Source organism: Arachis hypogaea, chromosome 11 (assembly GCF_003086295.3).
Source record: "Arachis hypogaea cultivar Tifrunner chromosome 11, arahy.Tifrunner.gnm2.J5K5, whole genome shotgun sequence".
Lineage (NCBI taxonomy): Eukaryota > Viridiplantae > Streptophyta > Magnoliopsida > Fabales > Fabaceae > Arachis > Arachis hypogaea.
The window spans coordinates 77,094,139-77,117,941 of record NC_092046.1 but is presented as its reverse complement, the minus strand read 5'-3'; the positions used below and the strand labels follow the sequence as shown (position 1 = coordinate 77,117,941).

Here is a 23,803-nt window from a genome sequence, read left to right as displayed (position 1 = left end):
ATGATTTTTAACGAAAAAGTTATGTGCATTCAAAGTTTGGGCCTAAAAACAAGACTCTGCAAAAAGTGCTAGAAACCAGGAAATTTGGTATGTATGCATACGCACGCTATCGTGTGCACGCATGGACCAGAGCGAAGTGGGTACTCGTGCGTACGCACACCCTGGGGATTTTGGAAGTTGTGCGTATGCACACTATACGTAAGCACAGGCTGGAAAAGTTGTCTCATGCGTGCGTACGCACGGAAAGGAAATTTCGTCTGGTGCATGCATACACACAGTAGCATGCGTACGCATGATGTCCTGTTTTATACTAAAAATTCTGTTTTTAAATGATCGACCTTCCAAGCAAGTTTGTGACCCTCCGTAACCACTATTTTGTTTAAAATTCATAATTTTTGAACTATCAACCATTCCTCTAGTTTTTCAAACCTCTGAAAACTCTGTTGAAGGTCCGAAGGCTAGGTCTTAGGCTACAGAATATGAGTAAGTGTCTTGAGGGAGCTTGTTTTGATATCGAAGGATACCTGAGAAATGTATGATCAACTTGATGAGATGATAAAAGTGATGAATGAGACATGATTTAAGAATGATGTTGACATTAGTGAATTATGTTTGGGATATTCATATGACTTATAAAATTGAATGAGATGAGACACAGGTTTCCTTGGGTGATGTAGTGACTTGTCACCACTTGCAACAGGTTGAGACCCAATACTCTGTTAACTCTCTGTCGCATGATATGACCGGGCACTTTAATTCCCCAGGTTCCCCCATTGGCACGCATATATATATATATATATTAATTTGATCTTGGAATTTTCTCCATGGATATTTTTTAGCTTAGGAATGCACGCACACAGGGTCTGTCCAAGGTTAGCTACCAGGACATGTCGAGTTGGCTATATAATCGACAGATGAGACTCATCAGCCATAGGACAAGCATACATAATGTGCATTTGTATGTTTTGCTTGAGGGTGCATTGTTTTGGTTTGCTTAACTACTTAACTCTGCTTATCTGTAACTTGTTCTACTTGTTGTAATTATACCTCTAGCTGTGTTTTCTTTCTTTGATTTGCCTGTGTATTGATGACTTGCATCATCTACCCTTTTTTCTTGCATAAAAAGGACCATAAAAGAGTATAATCTCATTTGATCATTGCAATTCATGCATTATTTGATGAATATTATGGTACATTGCTTTGAAATGAGTTTGTACTGAATTTCAGGTGAAAAAGACATCAAAAAGGGGAAGAAAACAACAAAACAAGCTGGGCGTGTGAAACTGGCATGCCACTTGGAGCAAACGCCACAAAAATACACTGGCGTGGTGATGAGCAGATAATTTATATGCTTTTTGGCATTGTTTTTAGGTAGTTTTCAGTATGTTTTAATTACTTTTTAGTATATTTTTATTAGTTTTTATTCAAAATTTACATTTCTGGACTTTACTATGAGTTTGTGTGTTTTTCTATGATTTCAGATATTTTCTGGCTAAAATTGAGGTACCTGAGCAAAAATCTGATTCAGAGGCTGAAAAAGGACTGCAGATGTTGTTGGATTCTGACCCTCCTGTACTCGAAATGGATTTTCTCAAGCTACAAAAGCCCAATTGGCATGATCTTAATTGCGTTGGAAAGTATACATTCTGGGATTTCCAGAAATATATAATAGTCTATACTTTTCCCGAGATTTGATGGCCCAAACTGGCGTTCCAAGTCAGCATAAAAATTCTGGCGTCAAAACGCCAGAACTGGCATAAAAGCTGGAGTTAAACGCCCAAACTGGCACCAAAGCTGGTGTTTAACTCCAAGAAAAGTCTCTATATATGAAAGCTTCAATGCTCAGTCCAAGCACACACCAAGTGGGCCCGGAAGTGGATTTCTGCATCATTTACTTATTTTTGTAAATCCTAGGTTACTAGTTCTCTATAAATAGGACCTTTTGCTATTGGATTTTCATCTTTGATTAGTCTTATGCTATCTTAGACCTTTATGGGGGCTGGCCATTTGGCCATGCCTGGACCTTCATTACTTTTGTAGTTTTAACGGTGGAGTTTCTACACCCCAAAGATTAAGGTGTGGAGCTCTGTTATTCCTCATGAATCAATGCAAAGTACTACTGTTTTTCTATTCAATTCAAGCTTATTCTTGTTCTAAGATATTCATTCGCACACAAGAACATGATGAATGTGATGATTATGTGACACTTATCACCATTCTCACTTATGAACGCGTGCCTGACAACCACTTCCGTTCTACATGAAAACAAGCTTGAATGCATATCTCTTAGCCTCTATTCCGTGAGATCAGAGTCTTCATGGTATAAGCTAGAATCAATTGGCAGCATTCTTGAGAACCGGAAAGTCTAAACCTTATATGTGGTATTCCGAGTAGGATTTGGGATGGGATGACTGTGACAGACGCAAAAGGATCAATGGATCCTATTCCAACATGATCGAGAACTAACAGCTGATTAGACGTGCGGTGACAGTGCATTTGGACCATTTTCACTGAGAGGACGGATGGTAGCCATTGACAACGGTGATCCCCCAACATACAGCTTGCCATGGAAAGGAGTATGAATGATTGAATGAAGGTAGTAGGAAAGCAGAGATTCAGAAGGAGCAAAGCATCTCCATATGCTTATCTAAAATTCTCACCAATGAATTACATAAGTATTTTTATCTTATTTTATGTTTTATTCATATTTTAATTATCTTAAACTTCATAACCATTTGAATCTACCTGACTAAGATTTACAAGATGACCATAGCTTGCTTCAAGCCGACAATCTCCGTCGGATCGACCCTTACTCACGTAAGGTTTATTACTTGGACGACCCAGTGCACTTGCTAGTTAGTTGTGAGGAGTTGTGAAAAGGAATTGAGATTATGATCATGCGTACCAAGTTTTTGGTGCCGTTGATATCACAATTTCGTGCACCAAGTTTTTGGCGCCGTTGCCGGGGAACATACAATCCCCGCGCAACCAAGTTTTTGGCGCCGTTGCCGGGGATTGTTCGAGTTTGGACAACTGACGGTTCATCTTGTTGTTCATATTAGGTAATTTTATTTTATGCTTAAGCTTTTTACTTTTTATTTTTGAAAAATTTCAAAAAAAAAATATTTCTATTCTGTTCTTCAGAGTTTTTAAGAATGAATTCTAGAGTTTCATGATGATCTGTTGAAGTCTGGATGGCTGAGAAGCCATGTCTAATCTTTTGGACCGAGGTTTCAACTTATCATCACAAGAGCTTGTTGATTTCTATCAATTTTATTGTTGAATACAGTGATCTAATAAAGCTTGGCTGGCCATTGGCCATGTCTAGTGTTTTGGACCGAAGCTTTCACTGAAAGCTTGGCTGGCTAGTAAGCCATGTCTAATTCCTGGAATTCTCTATTGTTGAATTCTCATTGCATTTTTTGCATTATGTTCTTCATTAATCTTCAAGTTGTTCTTGACGATTTCCTTGCTCTGATCTTTAATTTCTCTTTTTTTTGTGTGTTTTGTTGTTTTTCATATGCATTCTCAATTTGTTAGTGTCTCTAATATGAAAATTTCTAAGTTTGGTGTCTTGCATGCATTGTTTATTTGATCTTAGTTTTCCATGATTAGTTGCATTTTGATTGTTTCTCATCATTAAAAAATTCAAAAAATTTTCAAAATTATGTCTTTTAAAGTCAATAATACAGAGAATTGAAGATTCAGAACATGCAGCAGATGAATTACAGAGAAAAAGCTGGGCGTTCAAAACGCCCAGTGAGGAAGGAAAACTGGCATTTAAACGCCAGCCAGGGTATCTGGCTGGGCGTTAAACGCCAAAAAGGTAGTATTTTGGGTGTTAAACGCCAGAATGGATACCATTCTGGGCATTTAACGCCAGGAGGGCACAGGAGGGAAGATTTTGTTTTTAATTCAAATCTTTTTCAAATTTTCATAATTTCTCAAAATCAAATCTTTTTCAAATCATATCTTTTCAATCATATCTTTTCAAAATCAAATCCTTTCCATTTTTCTCTCACTATTTTTGAAAATCTTTGCTACCAATTAATGATTTGATTCAAAAATTTCAATTTTGTTACATCTTTGTTAAGAAAGGTTCAATATTTGAATTTTAGAATCATATCTTTTAAATTTCTTGTTAGCCAAGTCATTAATTTTAAAAATCAATTTTTTTTAAATTGTTTTTCAATCATATCTTCTCAATCACATCTTTTTCAAAATAATTTTCAATCATATCTTTTTGATTGCTAATTTCAAAATCTTTTTCAAAATCACTTAACCACTTTCTCACTTTTAATTTTCGAAAACCATCAACCACTTTTTCAAATTCCTTTTATTAATTTAATTTTTTTTTAATTTTGTTTTCGAAAATTCTTTTCCCTCCCCATAGCCTTCTATTTAGGGGACTAATACTCCTTCTCAATGTGCAATTTGAACTCTCTCCCTCTTGATACGTTCGAATTCTCTCCTCTTTACCTCCTCCTTCTATTCTTCTTTTCCTCTGACACCTCAAGGAATCTCTATACTGTGACATAGATGATTCCATACTTTCTTATTCTCTTCTCTTTCATATGAGCAGGAACAAGGACAAAGGCATTCTTGTTGAAGCTAATCCTGAACCTGAAAGGACCTTGAAGAGAAAGCTAAGAGAAGCTAAAGCACAACTCTCTGGAGAGGACCTAATAGAAATTTTCAAACAAGAAGAAGCCATGGCAGCCGAAAACAACAACAATGCCAACAATGCAAGGAAGGTGCTTGGTGACTTTACTGCACCTACTCCCGACTTCTATGGGAGAAGCATCTCTATCCCTGCCATTGGAGCAAACAACTTTGAGCTTAAGCCTTAATTAGTTTCTCTGATGCAACAGAATTGCAAGTTTCACGGACTTCCATTGGAAGATCCTCATCAGTTTTTGGCTGAATTTTTGCAAATCTGTGACACTGTCAAGACCACTGGGGTTGATCCCGAGGTCTACAGGCTTATGCTTTTTCCCTTTGCTGTAAGAGACAGAGCTAGAATATGGTTGGATTCACAACCTAAGCAAAGCCTGAACTCTTGGGAAAAGCTGGTCAGTGTTTTTCTGGCTAAATTCTTTCCACCTCAAAAATTGAGTAAGCTTAGAGTGGAAGTCCAGACCTTCAGACAGAAGGAAGGTGAATCCCTCTGTGAAGCTTGGGAAAGATACAAGCAATTGATCAGAAGGTGTCCTTCTGACATGCTTTCAGAATGGAGCATGGTGCGCGGAAATTGTGATTACACTTTAATTATGTAAAATACATCGCTCTTTATTTCCCTGGTAATGGCGCCAAAAACATGATGCCAATACCATGGTTCACAACTTCGCACAACTAACCAGCAAGTGCACTGGGTCGTCCAAGTAATACCTTACGTGAGTAAGGGTCGAATCCCACGGAGATTGTTGGTATGAAGCAAGCTATGGTCACCTTGTAAATCTCAGTCAGGCGGATATAAAATAGTGATGGAGTTTTCGAAATTAAATAATTAAAGAGGGATAGAAATACTTATGTAATTCATTGGTGAGAATTTCAGATAAGCGAATGGAGATGCTTTTGTTCCTCTAAACCTCTGCTTTCCTGCTATCTTCATCCAATCAGTCTTACTCCTTTCCATGGCTGGCTTTATGTGATACATCACCATTGTCAATGGCTACTTTCGGTCTTCTCTCGGGAAAATGATCCAAATGCCCTGTTACGGCACGGCTAATCGTCTGGAGGCATCACCCTTGTCAATGGCTTCATCTTATCCTCTCAGTGAAAATGATCAACGCACCCTGTCACGGCACGGCTATTCATCTTTCGGTTCTCGATCATGCTGGAATAGGATTTACTATCCTTTTGCGTCTGTCACTACGCCCAGCAATCGCGATTTTGAAGCTCGTCACAGTCATTCAATTATTGAATCCTACTCGGAATACCACAGACAAGGTTTAGACTTTCTGGATTCTCTTGAATGCCGCCATCATTCTAGCTTACACCACGAAGATTCTGATTAAGAGATCTAAGAGATACTCATTCAGTCGAAGGTAGAACGGAAGTGGTTGTCAGGCACGTGTTCATAGGGAATGATGATGATTGTCACGTTCATCACATTTAGATTGAAGTGCGAATGAATATCTTAGAAGCGAAATAAAATGAATTGGATAGAAAACAGTAGTACTTTGCATTAATCTTTGAGGAACAGCAGAGCTCCACACCTTAATCTATGGAGTGTAGAAACTCTACCGTTAAAAATACATAAGTGAAAGGTCCAGGCATGGCCGAGATGGCCAGCCCCTCTGATCTAAGAACCAGGCGTCCAAAGATGTCTAATACAATAGTAAAAGGTCCTATTTATAATAAACTAGTCACTAGGGTTTACAGAAATAAGTAATTGATGCATAAATCCACTTCTGGGGCCCTCTTGGTGTGTGCTTGGGCTGAGCTTGAAGTTTACACGTGGAGAGGCGGGTAATTTATACGCTTTTTGGCATTGTTTTTAGGTAGTTTTCAGTATGTTTTAATTACCTTTTAGTATATTTTTATTATTTTTTATTCAAAATTTACATTTCTAGACTTTACTATGAGTTTGTGTATTTTTCTGTGATTTCAGGTATTTTCTGGCTGAAATTGAGGGACCTGAGCAAAAATCTGATTCAGAGGCTGAAAAAGGACTGCAGATGCTGTTGGATTCTGACCCTCCTGCACTCGAAATGGATTTTCTCGAGCTACAGAAGCCCAATTTGCGCGCTCTCAATTGCATTAAAAAGTAGACATCTTGGGATTTCCAGCAATATTTAATAGTCCATACTTTTTCCGAGATTTGATGGCCCAAACCGGCGTTCCAAGTCAGCATAAAAATTCTTGCGTCAAAACGCCAGAACTGGCATAAAAGCTGGAGTTAAACGCCCAAACTGGTACCAAAGCTGGTGTTTAACTCCAAGAAAAGTCTCTACATGTGAAAGCTTCAATGCTCAGCCCAAGCACACACCAAGTGGTCCCGAAAGTCGATTTCTGCATCATTTACTTATTTCTGTAAACCCTAGGTTACTAGTTCTTTCTAAATAGGACCTTTTGCTATTGTATTTTCATCTTTGATTAGTCTTATGCTATCTTAGACCTTTATGGGGGCTGGCCATTCGGCCATGCCTGGACCTTCATTACTTTTGTAGTTTCAACGGTGGAGTTTCTACACCCCATAGATTAAGGTGTGGAGCTCTGCTGTTCCTCATGAATCAATGTAAAGTACTACTATTTTTCTATTCAATTCAAGCTTATTCTTGTTCTAAGATATTCATCCGCACACAAGAACATGATGAATGTGGTGATTATGTGACACTCATCACCATTCTCACTTATTAACATGTGCCTGACAACCACTTCCGTTCTACATGAAAACAAGCTTGAATGCATATCTCTTAGCCTCCATTCCGTGAGATCAGAGTCTTCGTGGTATAAGCTAGAATCAATTAGCAGCATTCTTGAGATCCAAAAAGTCTAAACCTTGTCTATGGTATTCCGAGTAGGATCTGGGATGGGATGACTGTGACAAGCTTCAAACTCGCGAGTGTTGGGCATAGTGACAGACGCAAAAGGATCAATGGATCCTATTCCAATGTGATCGAGAAGCAACAGCTGATTAGCCATGTGGTGACAGCGCATTTGGACCATTTTCACTGAGAGGATAGACGGTAGCCATTGACAACGGTGATCCCCCAACATACAGCTTGCGATGGAAAGGAGTATGAATGATTGAATGAAGGCAGTAGGAAAGTAGAGATTCAAAAGGAGCAAAGCATCTCCATAAGCTTATCTGAAATTCTCACCAATGAATTACATAAGTATTTCTATCTTATTTTATGTTTTATTCATATTTTAATTATCTTAAACTTCATAACCATTTTAATCTGCCTGACTGAGATTTACAAGATGACCATAGCTTGCTTCAAGCTGACAATCTCCGTGGGATCGACCCTTACTCACGTATGATTTATTACTTGGACGACCCAGTGCACTTGCTGGTTAGTTGTGCGGAGTTGTGAAAAGGAATTGAGATTATGATCGTGCGTACCAAGTTTTTGGCGCCGTTGAGATCACAATTTCGTGCACCACGTGGCACGCCAGGAGCTCGGCATGGCACGCCAGTACTAAATTCCAAAAAGGATCATCAAGCTCTCTATTTGGGCGTGGAACGCCAGCTATGATTTCCAGAGAAGTATACTTGTGCATTTTACATGGGCGCGGCACGCCAAGAGCTGGGCATGGCATGCCCGTGTAATTTTCCAGAGAGCAATGTTGAAGGCCACTAAAGGGGCGTGGCACGCCATGCTGGGTGTGGCACACCTAGCCCATCACACACTATGGGCGTGCCACCTGAGCCATGGGCATGGCACGCCAGTTCATCGCTCCAGAAGATATCATCACATGGGCATGCCACTTGGTATCGAAGGCGTGGCACGCCAGCTTCAAAAGTCACTTGGGCGTGCCACTTGAAGAGCCAGGTGTGGCACACCAAGCTGAAAAGTATCACACTAAAGGGGCGTGCCACTTTAGCATCAGGGCGTGGCACGCCAGTACAAGATTCCAGAGAGCAACACTGAAGACCCATAAGGCTGGGCGTGGCACGCCAGCTTCAAATTGTCACTTTGGCGTGCCACTTGAGGAGCCATGCGTGGCACACCAAGCTGGAAAAGAGCCACATTGAAGTGGGCGTGCCACTTGAGCATCAAAGTGTGGCACGCCAGTACAAGTTTCCAGAGAAGAGGTTGAAAGCCAAAAAGGCTGGGCGTGCCACTTGGTATCGAAGGCGTGGCACACCAGCTCTCAACTTCCACTTTGGCGTGCTACTTGAAGGACCATGCGTGGCACGCCAGCCACTGGACCAAGGCAAAATACTGGGCGTGGCATGCCAGACCCTGGGCGTGGCACGCCAGTTATATTTTCCAGAGTAGGAGTTCGGAGGCCACTGATGAGCGGATAATTTATACGCTTTTTGGCATTGTTTTTAGTATGTTTTTAGTAGAATCTAGTTACTTTTAGGGATGTTTTCATTAGTTTTTATGCTAAATTCACATTTCTGGACTTTACTATGAGTTTTTGTATTTTTCTGTGATTTCAGGTATTTTCTGGCTGAAATTGAGGGACTTGAGCAAAAATCAGATTCAGAGGTTGAAGAAGGACTGCTGATGTTGTTGGATTCTGACCTCCCTGCACTCAAAGTAGATTTTCTAGTGCTACAGAACTCAAAATGGCACGCTTCTAATTGCGTTGAAAAGTAGACATCCAGGGCTTTCCAGCAATATATAATAGTCCATACTTTGGCCGAGTTTAGATGATGCAAAAGGGCGTTGAACGCCAGTTCTACGCTGCAGTCTGGAGTTAAACGCCAGAAACACGTCACGAACCAGAGTTGAACGCCAGAAACACGTTACAACTTGGCGTTCAACTCCAGAAAAAGCCTCTCCACGTGTAAACTTCAAGCTCAGCCCAATCACACACCAAGTGGGCCCCGGAAGTGGATTTATGCATCAATTACTTACTTCTGTAAACCCTAGTAGCTAGTTTATTATAAATAGAACTTTTTACTATTGTACTAGACATCTTGGGACATCTGGTTCTTAGATCATGGGGGCTGGCCATTCGGCCATGCCTGGACCTCTCACTTATGTATTTTCAAACGGTAGAGTTTCTACACTCCATAGATTAAGGTGTGGAGCTCTGCTGTTCCTCATGAATTAATGCGAAGTACTACTGTTTTTCTATTCAACTCAACTTATTCCGCTTCTAAGATATTCATTCGCACTTCAACATGAATGTGATGAACGTGACAATCATCATCATTCCCCCACGAACGCGTGCCTGACAACCACTTCCGTTCCACCTTAGATTGGATGATTATCTCTTAGATCTCTTAATCAGAATCTTCGTGGTATAAGCTAGATTGATGGCGGCATTCATGAGAATCCAGAAAGTCTAAACCTTATCTGTGGTATTCCGAGTAGGATTTTGGGATTGAATGACTGTGACGAACTTCAAACTCGCGAGTGCTGGGTGTAGTAACAGACGCAAAAGGAGGGTGAATCCTATTCCAGTATGATCGAGAACCTCAGATGATTAGCCGTGCTGTGACAGAGCATTTGGACCATTTTCACAAGAGGATAGGATGCAGCCATTGACCGCGGTGATGCCTCCAGACGATTAGCCATGCAGTGACAACGCATCAGACCATTTTCCAGAGAGGATGAAAAGTAGCCATTGACAATGGTGATGTCTTTACATAAAGCCAGTCATAGAAAGGAGTAGGACATATTGGATGAAGACAGCAGGAAAGCAGAAGTTCAGAGGGACGAAAGCATCTCTATACATTTATCTGAAATTCTCACCAATGATATACATAAGTATTTCTATCTTTATTTTATGTCTATTTATTATAAATTTTCGAAAACTCCATAACTATTTTATATCCGCCTGACTGAGATTTACAAGGTGACCATAGCTTGCTTCATACCAACAATCTCCGTGGGATCGACCCTTACTCACGTAAGGTTTTATTACTTGGACGACCCAGTGCACTTGCTGGTTAGTTGTATCGAAGCTGTGAATGAAAAACGATTTATTAAGATGTGCGTACAGAGTTTTTAGCGCCGTTGCCTGAGATCACAATTTCGTGCACCAAGTTTTTGGCGCCGTTGCCGGGGATTGTTCGAGTTTGGACAACTGACGGTTCATCATGTTGCTCAGATTAGGTAATTTTCTTTTTGTTTTATTTTCAAAAATTTTTCAAAAAAAATTCTTTCAAAAATTTCCCCTTTGTTTTCGAAAATTATTTCAGAATTTTAAGAATGAATTCTAGTGTTTCATGAAGCATGTTGAAGCCTGGCTGGCTGTAAAGCCATATCTAAATTCTTTTAGACTGAGGCCTCCACATGTCAGGGAATTGCTTATATCTTCTAAAGCTTGATTGGCTATTAAGCCATGTCTCATCCTCAGATTGGAGCTTTAGACTAAGAATTAAAGATTCCTGGAATTCATATTAAAAATTTTGGAATCCTTATTTTTTCTTTTTCATATAATTTTCAAAAATTCCAAAAAAATTAGAAAATCAATATATATATATATATATATATATATATTTCATGTTTCTTGTTTGAGTCTTGAGTCAATTTTAAGTTTGGTGTCAATTGTATACTTTAAAGTCTGCATAAAATTTTCGAAAAAACATGCATTCATAGTGTTCTTCATGATCTTCAAGTTGTTCTTGGTAAGTCTTCTTGTTTGATCTTGATGTTTTCTTGTTTTGCATCTTTTCTTGTTTTTCATGTGCATTTTTGCATTTATAGTGTCTGAACATGAAAGATTTCTGGTGTCTTACATGTTTTCTTTGCATATAAAAATTTTCAAAAATATGTTCTTGATGTTCATCATGATCTTCAAAGTGTTCTTGGTGTTCATCTTGACATTCATAGCATTCTTGCATGCATTTATTGTTTTGATCCAAAATTTTCATACATTGAGTCTTTTTCATGTTTTTCTCTTTCATCATTAAAAATTTAAAAATAAAAAAAATATCTTTCCTTTTTTCTCTCATAAATTTCGAAAATTTGGATTGACTTTTTCAAAAATTTTTAAAAATTCAATTGTTTCTTATGAGTTAAATCAAATTTTCAATTTAAAAATCTTATCTTTTTCAAAATCTTTTTCAAAAATCATATCTTTTTCATTTTCCTTAGTTATTTTCGAAAATTTTAAAAATATTTTTCAAAAATCTTTTTCTTATCTTTATCACATAATTTTCGAAAATAACATCAACAATTAATGTGTTGATTCAAAAATTTCAAGTTTGTTACTTACTTGTTAAGAAAGATTCAAACTTTAAGTTCTAGAATCATATCTTGTGATTTCTTGTGAATCAAGTCATTAATTGTGATTTTAAAAATCAAATCTTTTTCAAAACTAATTTCAATCATATCTTTTCAAAAATATCTTTTTATCTTATCTTTTTCAAAATTATATCTTTTTCAAAAATTTGATTTTAAAATATCTTTTCTAACTTCTTATCTTCTTATCTTTTCAAAATTGATTTTCAAATTTGTTTCAACTAACTAACTAACTTTTTGCTTGTTTCTTATCTTTTTCAAAATTACCTAACTAACTCTCTCTCTCTAATTTTCGAAAATATCTCCCTCTTTTTCAAAATTTCTTTTTAATTAACTAATTATTTTAATTTTTGATTTTAATTTTATTCCTAATTTTCGAAAATTACTAACCTTTTTCAAAAACTATTTTCGAAAATCACTAACCATTTTTCAAAAATAATTTTCAAAAATTCTCTTTCTCTCCCATCTCCTTCTATTTATTTATTCATCTACTAACACTTCTCTTCATCTCACATCTCTGCTCTCCTCACCCTTGTGTTTCTTTCCTTACATTACATTATCTTCTTCTTTTCTTCTACTCACACAGGGACCTCTATACTGTGGTAAAAAGGATCCCTATTATTATTATTTTTCTGTTCCCTCCTTTTTCATATGAGCAGGAGCAAGGACAAGAACATTCTTGTTGAAGCAGATCCAGAACCTAAAAGGACTCTGAAGAGGAAACTAAGAGAAGCTAAATTACAATAATCCAGCAAGCACCTTTCAGAAATTTTCGAACAAGAAGAGGAGATGGCAGCCGAAAATAATAATAATGCAAGGAGGATGCTTGGTGACTTTACTGCACCTAATTCCAATTTACATGGAAGAAGCATCTCCATCCCTACCATTAGAGCAAACAATTTTGAGCTGAAACCTCAATTAGTTTCTCTGATGCAACAAAACTGCAAGTTTCATGGACTTCCATCTGAAGATCCTTTTCATTTCTTAACTGAATTCTTGCAGATCTGTGATACTGTTAAAACTAATGGAGTAGATCCTGAAGTCTACAGGCTTATGCTTTTCCCGTTTGCTGTAAGAGACAAAGCTAGAGTGTGGTTGGACTCTCAGCCCAAAGATAGCCTAAACTCTTGGGATAAGCTGGTCATGGCTTTCTTAGCCAAGTTCTTTCCTCCTCAAAAGTTGAGCAAGCTTAGAGTGGATGTTCAAACTTTCAGACAGAAAGAAGGTGAATCCCTCTATGAAGCTTGGGAGAGATACAAGCAACTGACCAAAAAGTGTCCTTCTGACATGCTTTCAGAATGGACCATCCTGGATATATTCTATGATGGTCTGTTTGAATTAGCTAAGATGTCATTGGATACTTTTGCAGGTGGATCCATTAACCTAAAGAAAATGCCTACAGAAGCTCAAGAACTCATTGACATGGTTGCTAATAACCAGTTCATGTACACTTCTGAGAGGAATTCTGTGAGTAATGGGACGCCTCAGAAGAAGAAAGTTCTTGAAATTGATACTCTAAACGCCATATTGGCTCAGAATAAAATATTGACTCAGCAAGTCAATATGATTTCTCAGAGTTTGAATGGAATGCAAGCTGCATCCAACAGTACTCAAGAGGCATCTTCTGAGGAAGAAGCTTATGATCTTGAGAACCCTGCAATAGCAGAGGTGAATTACATGGGTGAACCATATGGAAACACCTATAACCCCTCATGGAGAAATCACCCAAATCTCTCATGGAAGGATCAAAAGCCTCAACAAGGCTTTAATAATGGTGGAAGAAACAGGTTTAGCAATAGCAAGCCTTTTCCATCATCCACTCAGCAACAGACAGAGAATTTTGAGCAGAATCCATCTAGCTTAGCAAATTTAGTCTCTGATCTATCTAAGGCCACTGTGAGTTTCATGAATGAAACAAGATCCTCCATTAGAAATTTGGAAGCACAAGTGGGCCAGCTGAGTAAAAGGATCACTGAAATCCCTCCTAGTACTCTCCCAAGCAATACAGAAGAGAATCCAAAAGGAGAGTGCAAGGCCATTGAATTAATTACCATGGCCGAACCTGTAAGGGAGGTTGAGGACGTGAATCCCAGTGAGGAAGACCTCCTGGGATGTCCAGTGATCAATAAGGAGTTTTTCTCTGAGGAACCAAATGACTCTGAGGCTCATCTAGAGACCATAGAGATTCCATTGAACCTCCTTATGCCCTTCATGAGCTCTGATGAATATTCTTCTTCTGAAGAGAATGAGGATGTTACTGAAGAGCAAGTTGCCAAGTTCCTTGGTGCAATCATGAAGCTGAATGCCAATTTATTTGGTAATGAGACTTGGAGAGATGAACCTCCCCTGTTCGCCAATGAACTAAATGCATTGGATCAACTGAGATTGCCTCAGAAGAAACAGGATCCTGGAAAGTTCCTAATACCTTGTACCATAGGCACCATAACCTTTGAGAAGGCTCTATGTGACCTTGGGTCAGGAATAAACCTCATGCCACTCTCTGTAATGGAGAAACTGGGAATCTTTGAGGTACAAGCTGCTAAAATCTCATTAGAGATGGCAGACAATTCCAGAAAACAGGCTTATGGACAAGTAGAGGACATGTTAGTAAAGGTTGAAGACTTTTACATCCCTGCTGATTTCATAATCCTAGATACTGGGAAGGATGAGGATGAATCCATCATCCTTGGAAGACCCTTCCTAGCCACAACAAGAGCTGTGATTGATGTTGACAGAGGTGAATTAGTCCTTCAATTGAATGAGGACTCTCTTGAGTTTAAAACTCAAGGACATCCTTTTGTAAACATGGAAAAGAGGTACAGTAAGCTTCTCTCAAAACAGAGTCAATCAGAGCCCCCATAGTCAAACTCTAAGTTTGGTGTTGGGGAGTCTCAACAATGCTCTGAACATCTGTGAGGCTCCATGAGAGCCCACTGTCAAGCTATTGACATTAAAGAAGCGCTTGTTGGGAGGCAACCCAATTTTTATTTATCTAATTTTATTTTTATTGTTATTTCATGTTTTATTAGGTTCATGATCATGTGGAGTCACAAAATAAATATAAAAATTGAAAACGGAATAAAAAACAGCAGAAGAGAAATCACACCCTGGAGGAGGATCTCACTGGCGTTTAAACGCCAGTAAGGAGCATCTGTCTGGCGTTCAACGCCAGAACAGAGCATGGATCTGGCGTTCAACGCCAGAACAGAGCATGGATCTGGCGTTGAACGCCAGAAACAAGCAGCATCCTGGCGTCCAGACGCCAGAAATGCGCAGTGAAGAAGAGTTGGCGCTGAACGCCAGAAACAAGCATCTGGCTGGCGTTCAACGCCAGAAATATGCTGCATCTGGGCGCTGAACGCCCAGAACAGGCATCAATTTGGCGTTTAAACGCCAGAATTGCATGCAAAGGCATTTTACATGCCTAATTGGTGCAGGGATGTAAATCCTTGACACCTCAGAATCTGTGGACCTCACAGGATCCCCACTTATCTCACCCTCTCTCTCTCCATTCATGGTCATCCCTTCTGTTTTTCATTCACCAGTCACATCCATACACCCCACTTACACACAAAATTCAAAATCTCTTTCCCACCCAATCCCACCCATATGGCCGAATACACACATCCCTCCATCTCCTCCATATCTTCTTCTTCTTCTTCTTCTATTTTTTCTTCTTTTGCTCGAGGGCGAGCAACATTCTAAGTTTGGTGTGGTAAAAGCATAGCTTTTTTGTTTTTCCATAACCATTAATGGCACCTAAGGCCAGAGAAACCTCAAGAAAGAGGAAAGGGAAGGCAATTGCTTCCACCTCTGAGCCATGAGAGATGGAAATATTCATCTCACAAGCCCATCACTAAGAAAAGGATGGAACAAACAAGAGAGCCCACTCATGAAGCTCAAGAAACACATGAGGAAGCTCATCATCAAGAAATCCCTGAGATACCTCAAGGGATGCACTTTCCTCCATAGAATTTTTGGGAGCAAATCAACACCTCCCTAGGAGAACTAAGTTCCAACATGGGACAACTAAGGGTGGAACATCAAGAGCACTCCATCATCCTTCATGAAATTAGAGAAGATCAAAAAGCAATGAGGAAGGACTAACAAAGACAAGGAAGAGACATAGAAGAGCTCAAGGACATCATTGGTTCCTCAAGAAGGAAACGCCACCATCACTAAGGTGGACTCATTCCTTGTTCTTAAATTATCTATTTTTCGTTTTCTTTATGTTAAGTGCTTATCCATGTTTGTGTCTTATTACATGATCATTAGTAATTAGTAACTATGTCTTAAAGTTATGAATGTCCTATGAATCCATCACCTCTCTTAAATAAAAAAATGTTTTAATTCAAAAGAACAAGAAGTACATGAGTTTCGAATTTATCCTTGAACTTAGTTTAATTATATTGATGTGGTGACAATACTTTTTGAATGAATGCTTGAATAGTGCATATGTCTTTTGAAGTTGTTGTTTAAGAATGTTAAATATGTTGGCTCTTGAAAGAATGATGACAAGGAGACATGTTATTTGATAATTTGAAAAATCATAAAAATAATTCTTGAAGCAAGAAAAAGCAGCAAAGAACAAAGCTTGCAGAAAAAAAGAGAAAAAAATAGCAAAAAAAAAAAAGAGAGCAAAAGCAAGCAGAAAAAGCCAAAAGCTCTTAAAACCAAAAGGCAAGAGCAAAAAGCCAATAACCCTTAAAACCAAAAGGCAAGGGTAAATAAAAAGGATCCCAAGGCTTTGAGCATCAGTGGATAGGAGGGCCTAAAGGAATAAAATCCTGGCCTAAGCGGCTAAACCAAGCTGTCCCTAACCATGTGCTTGTGGCGTGAAGGTGTCAAGTGAAAACTTGAGACTGAGCGATTAAAGTCAAGGTCCAAAGCAAAAGAAGAGTGTGCTTAAGAACCCTGGACACCTCTAATTGGGGACTTTAGCAAAGCTGAGTCACAATTTGAAAAGGTTCACCCAATTATGTGTCTGTGGCATTTATGTATCCGGTGGTAATACTGGAAAACAAAGTGCTTAGGGCCACGGCAGAGACTCATAAAGTAGCTGTATTCAAGAATCAACATACTGAACTAGGAGAATCAATAACACTATCTAAACTCTGAGTTCCTAAAGATGCCAATCATTCTGAACCTCAATGGATAAAGTGAGATGCCAAAACTATTCAAGAGGCAAAAAGCTACAAGTCCCGCTCATCTGATTGGAGCTATGTTTCATTGATGGTTTGGAATTTATAGTATATCCTCTTCTTTTTATCCTATTTGATTTTCAGTTGCTTGGGACAAGCAACAATTTAAGTCTGGTGTTGTGATGAGCGGATAATTTATACGCTTTTTGGCATTGTTTTTAGTATGTTTTTAGTAGAATCTAGTTACTTTTAGGGATGTTTTCATTAGTTTTTATGCTAAATTCACATTTCTGAACTTTACTATGAGTTTGTGTGTTTTTCTGTGATTTCAGGTATTTTCTGGCTGAAATTGAGGGACTTGAGCAAAAATCAGATTCAGAGGTTGAAGAAGGACTGCTGATGCTGTTGGATTCTGACCTCCCTGCACTCAAAGTGGACTTTCTAGTGCTACAGAACTCAAAATGGCGCGCTTCCAATTGCGTTGGAAAGTAGACATCTAGGGCTTTCCAGCAATATATAATAGTCCATACTTTGGCCGCGTTTAGATGACGCAAAATGGCGTTGAACGCCAGTTCTACGCTGCAGTCTGGAGTTAAACGCCAGAAACACGTCACGAACCAGAGTTGAACGCCAGAAACATGTTACAACTTGGCGTTCAACTCCAGAAAAAGCCTCTCCACGTGTAAACTTCAAGCTCAGCCCAAGCACACACCAAGTGGGTCTCGGAAGTGGATTTATGCATCAATTACTTACTTTTGTAAACCCTAGTAGCTAGTTTATTATAAATAAAACTTTTTACTATTATACTAGACATCTTGGGACGTCTGGTTCTTAGATCATGGGGGCTGGCCATTCGGCCATGCCTGGACCTCTCACTTATGTATTTTCAAACGGTAGAGTTTCTACACTCCATAGATTAAGGTGTGGAGCTCTGCTGTTTCTCATGAATTAATGTAAAGTACTACTGTTTTTCTATTCAACTCAACTTATTCCGCTTCTAAGATATTCATTCGCACTTCAACATGAATGTGATGAACGTGACAATCATCATTATTCCCCCACGAACGCGTGCCTGACAACCACTTCCGTTCCACCTTAGATTGGATGATTATCTCTTGGATCTCTTAATCAGAATCTTCGTGGTATAAGCTAGATTGATGGCGGCATTCATGAGAATCCGGAAAGTCTAAACCTTGTCTGTGGTATTCCGAGTAGGATTCTGGGATTGAATGACTGTGACGAACTTCAAACTCGCGAGTGCTGGGCGTAGTGACAGATGCAAAAGGAGGGTGAATCCTATTCCAGTATGATCGAGAACCTCAGATGATTAGCCGTGCTGTGACAGAGCATTTGGACCATTTTTACAAGAGGATAGGATGCAGCCATTGACCGCGGTGATGCCTCCAGACGATTAGCCATGCAGTGACAGCGCATCGGACCATTTTCCAGAGAGGATGAAAAGTAGCTATTGACAATGGTGATGTCCTTACATAAAGCCAGCCATAGAAAGGAGTAAGACTGATTGGATGAAGACAGCAGGAAAGCAGAAGTTCAGAGGGACGAAAGCATCTCTATACATTTATCTGAAATTCTCACCAATGATATACATAAGTATTTCTATCTTTATTTTATGTCTATTTATTATAAATTTTCAAAAACTCCATAACTATTTTATATCCGCCTGACTGAGATTTACAAGGTGACCATAGCTTGCTTCATACCAACAATCTCCGTGGGATCGACCCTTACTCACGTAAGGTTTTATTACTTGGACGACCCAGTGCACTTGCTGGTTAGTTGTATCGAAGTTGTGAATGAAAAACGATTTATTAAGACGTGCGTACAGAGTTTTTGGCGCCGTTGCTTGAGATCACAATTTCGTGCACCAGCCACCCATATGGACGTGCCACTTGGTATCGAAGGCGTGGCACACCAGCTACCATTTATCACTTCAGCATGCCATTTGAGTTCTGGACGTGGCACGCCAGCACAGGAGCTAAGCACACAAATGGGCGTGGCACGCTAGACCCTGGGCATGCCACGCTAGTTCAGTTTTCCAGAGAGGAAGGCCAAGCACACATAATGTGCGTGGCACGCCAGACCCTGGGCGTGCCATGCTAGTTCAACTTTCCAGAGGCAATGAGAAGAGGGAGAAGGCCTGGGCGTGCCACTTAAGGTCAAAGGCGTGGCACGCCAGGCTACACAAGTGCTTAAAGAACCTTGGGCGTGCCACGCCAGGGATGCCAATGAAGGAGGGCGTGCCACTTGAAGAGTTGGGCATAGCGCGCCAAGCCAGATTTAGAGCTGGGCGTAGCACGCCACTGAAGCGCCAGTCACACGCCAGCTGGGAGATCACGTTTATTGAGTTTCTTTTCCCTCCAAATTGTAATTTTCTTTTCACTTTTGTATTTTCTTTAATTTCTAGTGCTAGGAGTAGTATAAATAACCCCTAAAAGTACTGAGAAAGGGGTTAAGCAGTGGAGCTATTAGTTATAGTTAGATTTACTTTTCACTTTATCATCTCTTCCATCTCTTGTACTTTTCTCTGAGCTATGAGTAGCTAAATTTTCTCTCATTGAGAGAGGGAGCTCTGTTGTACTTGATGGATTAATGATAGTGAATTTCTTCTTCTTTGCATCTTCTCTTTGAGTTGCTAGAAGGAATTTTGTTTTAATGTTAGTGTTCAATCACCTTGGAAAAGGGGTTAAATGCAAAATGGGTGAACCTTGGAAAAGGAAACATAAAACCATGCTAGAAATCCCTTCTCACACTTGAGTAGGATCTGGGTTTTGGTGTTTGGATATGGTGATATACAATCCTGATGCCAGGGCATTTTGGCCAGTTTCACTGACCTTTTTCTTTACTATTTTAGGGTAGTTTCATGCATTCTCTTAGTAAATAAGCAAGTTTTGGGTGAATATGCACTTACAACTTGATTCAAGCAAATATTGTGAACTTTACATGATTTCATGAGAATTATGCATGAATTGAATGATAAAATGGATGATGCATGATCTCATGACTTAAAACAAAGCTTTGATGCACCTTGTTTGTTGGATTTTAGGACAAAGGAAGCAAAGAAGAGCCACGTTAGCAGCCACATTAGCTTCACTAACGTGACCACCAACATGGAATGGGAGCGAGCTTGCAACGTTAGTGGTAAAGTTACCACCAATAACGCCTTCGAATGCCATCATAACCCACGTTAGTGCCACGTTAGTTACACTAACGTGGGAACTAACGTGGAAGAAAAGGGGAGCTCCAACGTTAGTGGTGAAAGTGAACACCACTAACGTTCCAAAATGCCACACTAAGCCACGTTAATCCAAAACGTGGACTCTAACGTGGAGTGAAGAGGAAGTCGCAAGTGTTAGTGACAATCACCATTGTCACTAACGCTAGACCAAGCCTAAATTGCCTACGTTAGTGGTCACGTTAAGACCACTAACGTGAAGGGTAACGTGGAGCAATGAATGATAGGCCAATGTTAGTGACACTCACCTTTGTCACTAACGTTGGAGATGGCATATACACCCACGTTAGTGGTCACGTTAATGCCATTAACGTGAAGCACTACCATGGAAGGAAGGGGCGTTTTGAAGCGTTAGTGACAAATGTGAGTGTCACTAACGCTCTCGAGCCTTGGCATACCCACGTTAAAGGCCACGTTAGTTACACTAACGTGGACCATTAACGTGGAAGAAAGGGACAAAGAGCAACGTTATTGGTAAAGATGAGTGCCAATAACGTTTGCGAAGGGCTAAGAGGCTACGTTAGTACCACTAACATTGAAGTTAACGTGGATCAATTAGTTTGGAACGTTAGTGACAAAGTTATCGTCACTAATGCTCTCGAACCCAAGTTTACACTTAACGTTAACGCCACTAACGTCCTAACTAACTTCCCATCATGCCTAACTCACACTTTCTTTGCAAGCAAAGCTGAGCCCACTAAAGACTATAACTGCTTCAACTAAAGATCAAGGGCCCAAATCCAAGACTTGAAGAGCTAACTAAAAGATCAGAAGAGTAGTATATATAGGGATAGTTTTGAATTAAAAAGGGAGATCTGGAACTTGAGAACTATACTTTGTATATTTTACTTTCTCTGCAACTTCAAGTTTAATTTCATAATGCACTTTTCATTTTTGCTTTCCATTTCCAGAGCTATGAACAATTAAACCTCTTTTTATTGGGTTAGGGAGCTCTGTTGTAATTTGATGGATGAATAATAGTTTTCATTATTCTTCCTCTTTCTTTTCTCTTGATTTTACTAGAAAGCTTTCGTTCTTCATCCAATTGGTTAGCTATCTTGGAAGAGAAGCTCTCCATAATTGGATCTCCTCGGAACCTTGGAAGAGGAATGAGGAGATCATGCTAGAATTACTTTCTCATGCTGGACCAAATTGGGGTTTGGATGGATATAGTGACATATAATCCTACCAACACTTTGATTTGGGAATGCATGTGGTATAGTCAGTGACCAAACTTCATCTCTTCTCATGAGCAATTAAATCAAGAAATTGGACAATTGTTCAAGCTTATAGAGATTGGGTTGCCAAAGAATTGGAATCCAATCACTTAAGATTGCCAAGGAGATCAATGAATGCATTGATTGAGGAAGAGATGAGAATGAACTTGATCTGGAGAATGCAACATCTCCTAAGCCCAATGAATCCCCCATTTTTGATCTTACCCATTCTCTTTATTTTCTGCCATTTACTTTTCTGCTTATCTCCCAAACTCCCCATTTAAGATTCTGTAATTTACTTCATGCCATTTACATTCCGTCATTTATTTCCAGCACTTACATTTTCAGTTATTTACTTTCCCTCCATTTAACTTTTGTAATTACTCAACTAAATTTCTGCTTAGCTCAACTAGAACATTCCTCTAATTAAAGTTGCTTGACCAATCAATCCCTGTGGGATTTGACCTCACTCTATTGTGAGTTTTTACTTGACGAAAATTCGGTATACTTGCTGAAGAAAATTTGTTGAGAGACAAGTTTCCGTGAATCATGTTTATGGCGCCGTTGCCGGTAATTGATTTTGTATCGATAATGATTAAGTTGGAGGATAACTAGATTGAGCAATTTTCTTTCGTTTTGTTTAATTCCATTTGAGCGATTTACTTTCAGTTCTAGCTATTTTCTTCCCTTTTTCCCTTACCTGTTTATTGTGTTTTCTTCAGTTGTTTACAATTTAGTTCACTAACCCACTAACTGTTTGATATATTGCATTACTCACACTAACAGCCATTCTAACAAGAGTAATTTCCATTCAATTTCTTTCTTACTTTTTGCCTTGTTGGTTGTATGACAGGTAGGAGAAGCGGGGCTTCAACTTCCTTTGATTCTAAACCTGAGAGGACCTTTCTTAGATTAAGGAGGGAAGCAAGAGGAAATAGAGTCGTTGGTGCTGAGGAAGAGGAAGAGTATTTTGAACTAGACATAGAGGAGAATATGGAGAACCACCATGAAGAAGAAGCTCACAACCATGCCAGAGAAGGCCCAGTAAATCATGCTGGGCAAGAGAGAAGAGTTCTAGGCTCTTATATCAATCCAAACCCAAGAAACTGTGGAAGTAGCATCCAAAAGCCAACCATACATGCCAATAACTTTGAACTAAAATCCCAGCTCATCACCCTAGTCTAGAACAACTGTGCATTCGGAGGAAGTGCCCAAGAAGATCCCAATCAACATCTCACCACCTTCCTAAGGATATGTGATACTATGAAGTTTAATGGTGTTCATCTTGACACCTATAGACTGCTTCTGTTTCCATTTTTCACTCAAGGACAAGGCATCTAAATGGCTGGAATCCTTCCCGAAGGAGAGTTTAACAACCTGGGAGGATGTGGTGAACAAATTCTTGGCGAGATTCTACCCTCCTTAAAGAATCAACAGATTGAGAGCTGAGGTACAAACCTTCAGGCAATAAGATGGTGAAACTCTCTATGAAGCATGAGAGAGGTTTAAGGACTTAACAAGAAGGTGCCCGCCAGACATATTCAATGAATAGGTGCAGTTACAAATTTTCTATGAGGGTCTTTCTTACGAATCAAAGAAGGCATTAGACCACTCATCTGGGGGATCTCTGAACAAGAAGAAGACCATTGAAGAAGCCATAGATGTCATCAAAACTGTAGCTGAGAATGACTACTTCTATGCTTCTGAAAGGGGCAACACTCGAGGAGTAATGGAGCTGAACAACATGGACGCACTGCTGGCTCAAAACAAGATGATCACCAAGCAGTTGGCTGACCTTACCAAGAAGATGGAAAGAAACCAAGTTGCAGCAGTCACCACCTCATCAGCAGCTCAAGAAGGAGTGAATGCAGAGGAAGAGGGTGACCAGGAACAAGCTAACTATATTGGGAACTCAGCTAGGCAAACCCATGATCCATACTCCAAAATTTATAATTCTGGTTGGAAGAACCACCCAAACTTTGGGTGGGGAAATCAACAAGATCAAGGCCAAGATCAGAGACGTCACAACCCCAACAACAATGCAACTCACCAACATTCCACACAGAGATCATATCAACACCCACCCAACCATGCCTCTCAACATCCATATCAAAACTAAAATGGCCCTTCTCACCCCTCCAACCTCAACCTATCATCACCATCCGAAGATAGACTCTTTAGAATTGAGACTCTACTTGAAGGTATATGCAAGGAAATCCAAGACAACAGAGTGTTCAAGGATGAGGTGTGAGCTAATATCAAAAACCAGGGAGACACCATCAAGAGGCTGGAATTTCAAGTGGGGTACCTCTCTGA

General features: G+C 39.5%; 3 non-coding genes across 3 annotated transcripts; all 3 read right to left on the bottom strand.

Moving 5' to 3' along the window:
- Positions 1-5,117: 5,117 nt before the first annotated feature.
- Positions 5,118-5,225, bottom strand: LOC112725164 (small nucleolar RNA R71). Its single transcript, XR_003164288.1, has one exon. It is a non-coding gene; the product is annotated as a small nucleolar RNA R71 (small nucleolar RNA).
- A 7,836-nt stretch (positions 5,226-13,061) lies between these two features.
- Positions 13,062-13,169, bottom strand: LOC112724180 (small nucleolar RNA R71). The gene has a single exon (XR_003163356.1). It is a non-coding gene; the product is annotated as a small nucleolar RNA R71 (small nucleolar RNA).
- Positions 13,170-22,922: 9,753 nt separating this feature from the next.
- On the bottom strand, positions 22,923-23,028 carry LOC112725397 (small nucleolar RNA R71). Its single transcript, XR_003164508.1, has one exon. It is a non-coding gene; the product is annotated as a small nucleolar RNA R71 (small nucleolar RNA).
- Positions 23,029-23,803: the final 775 nt, after the last annotated feature.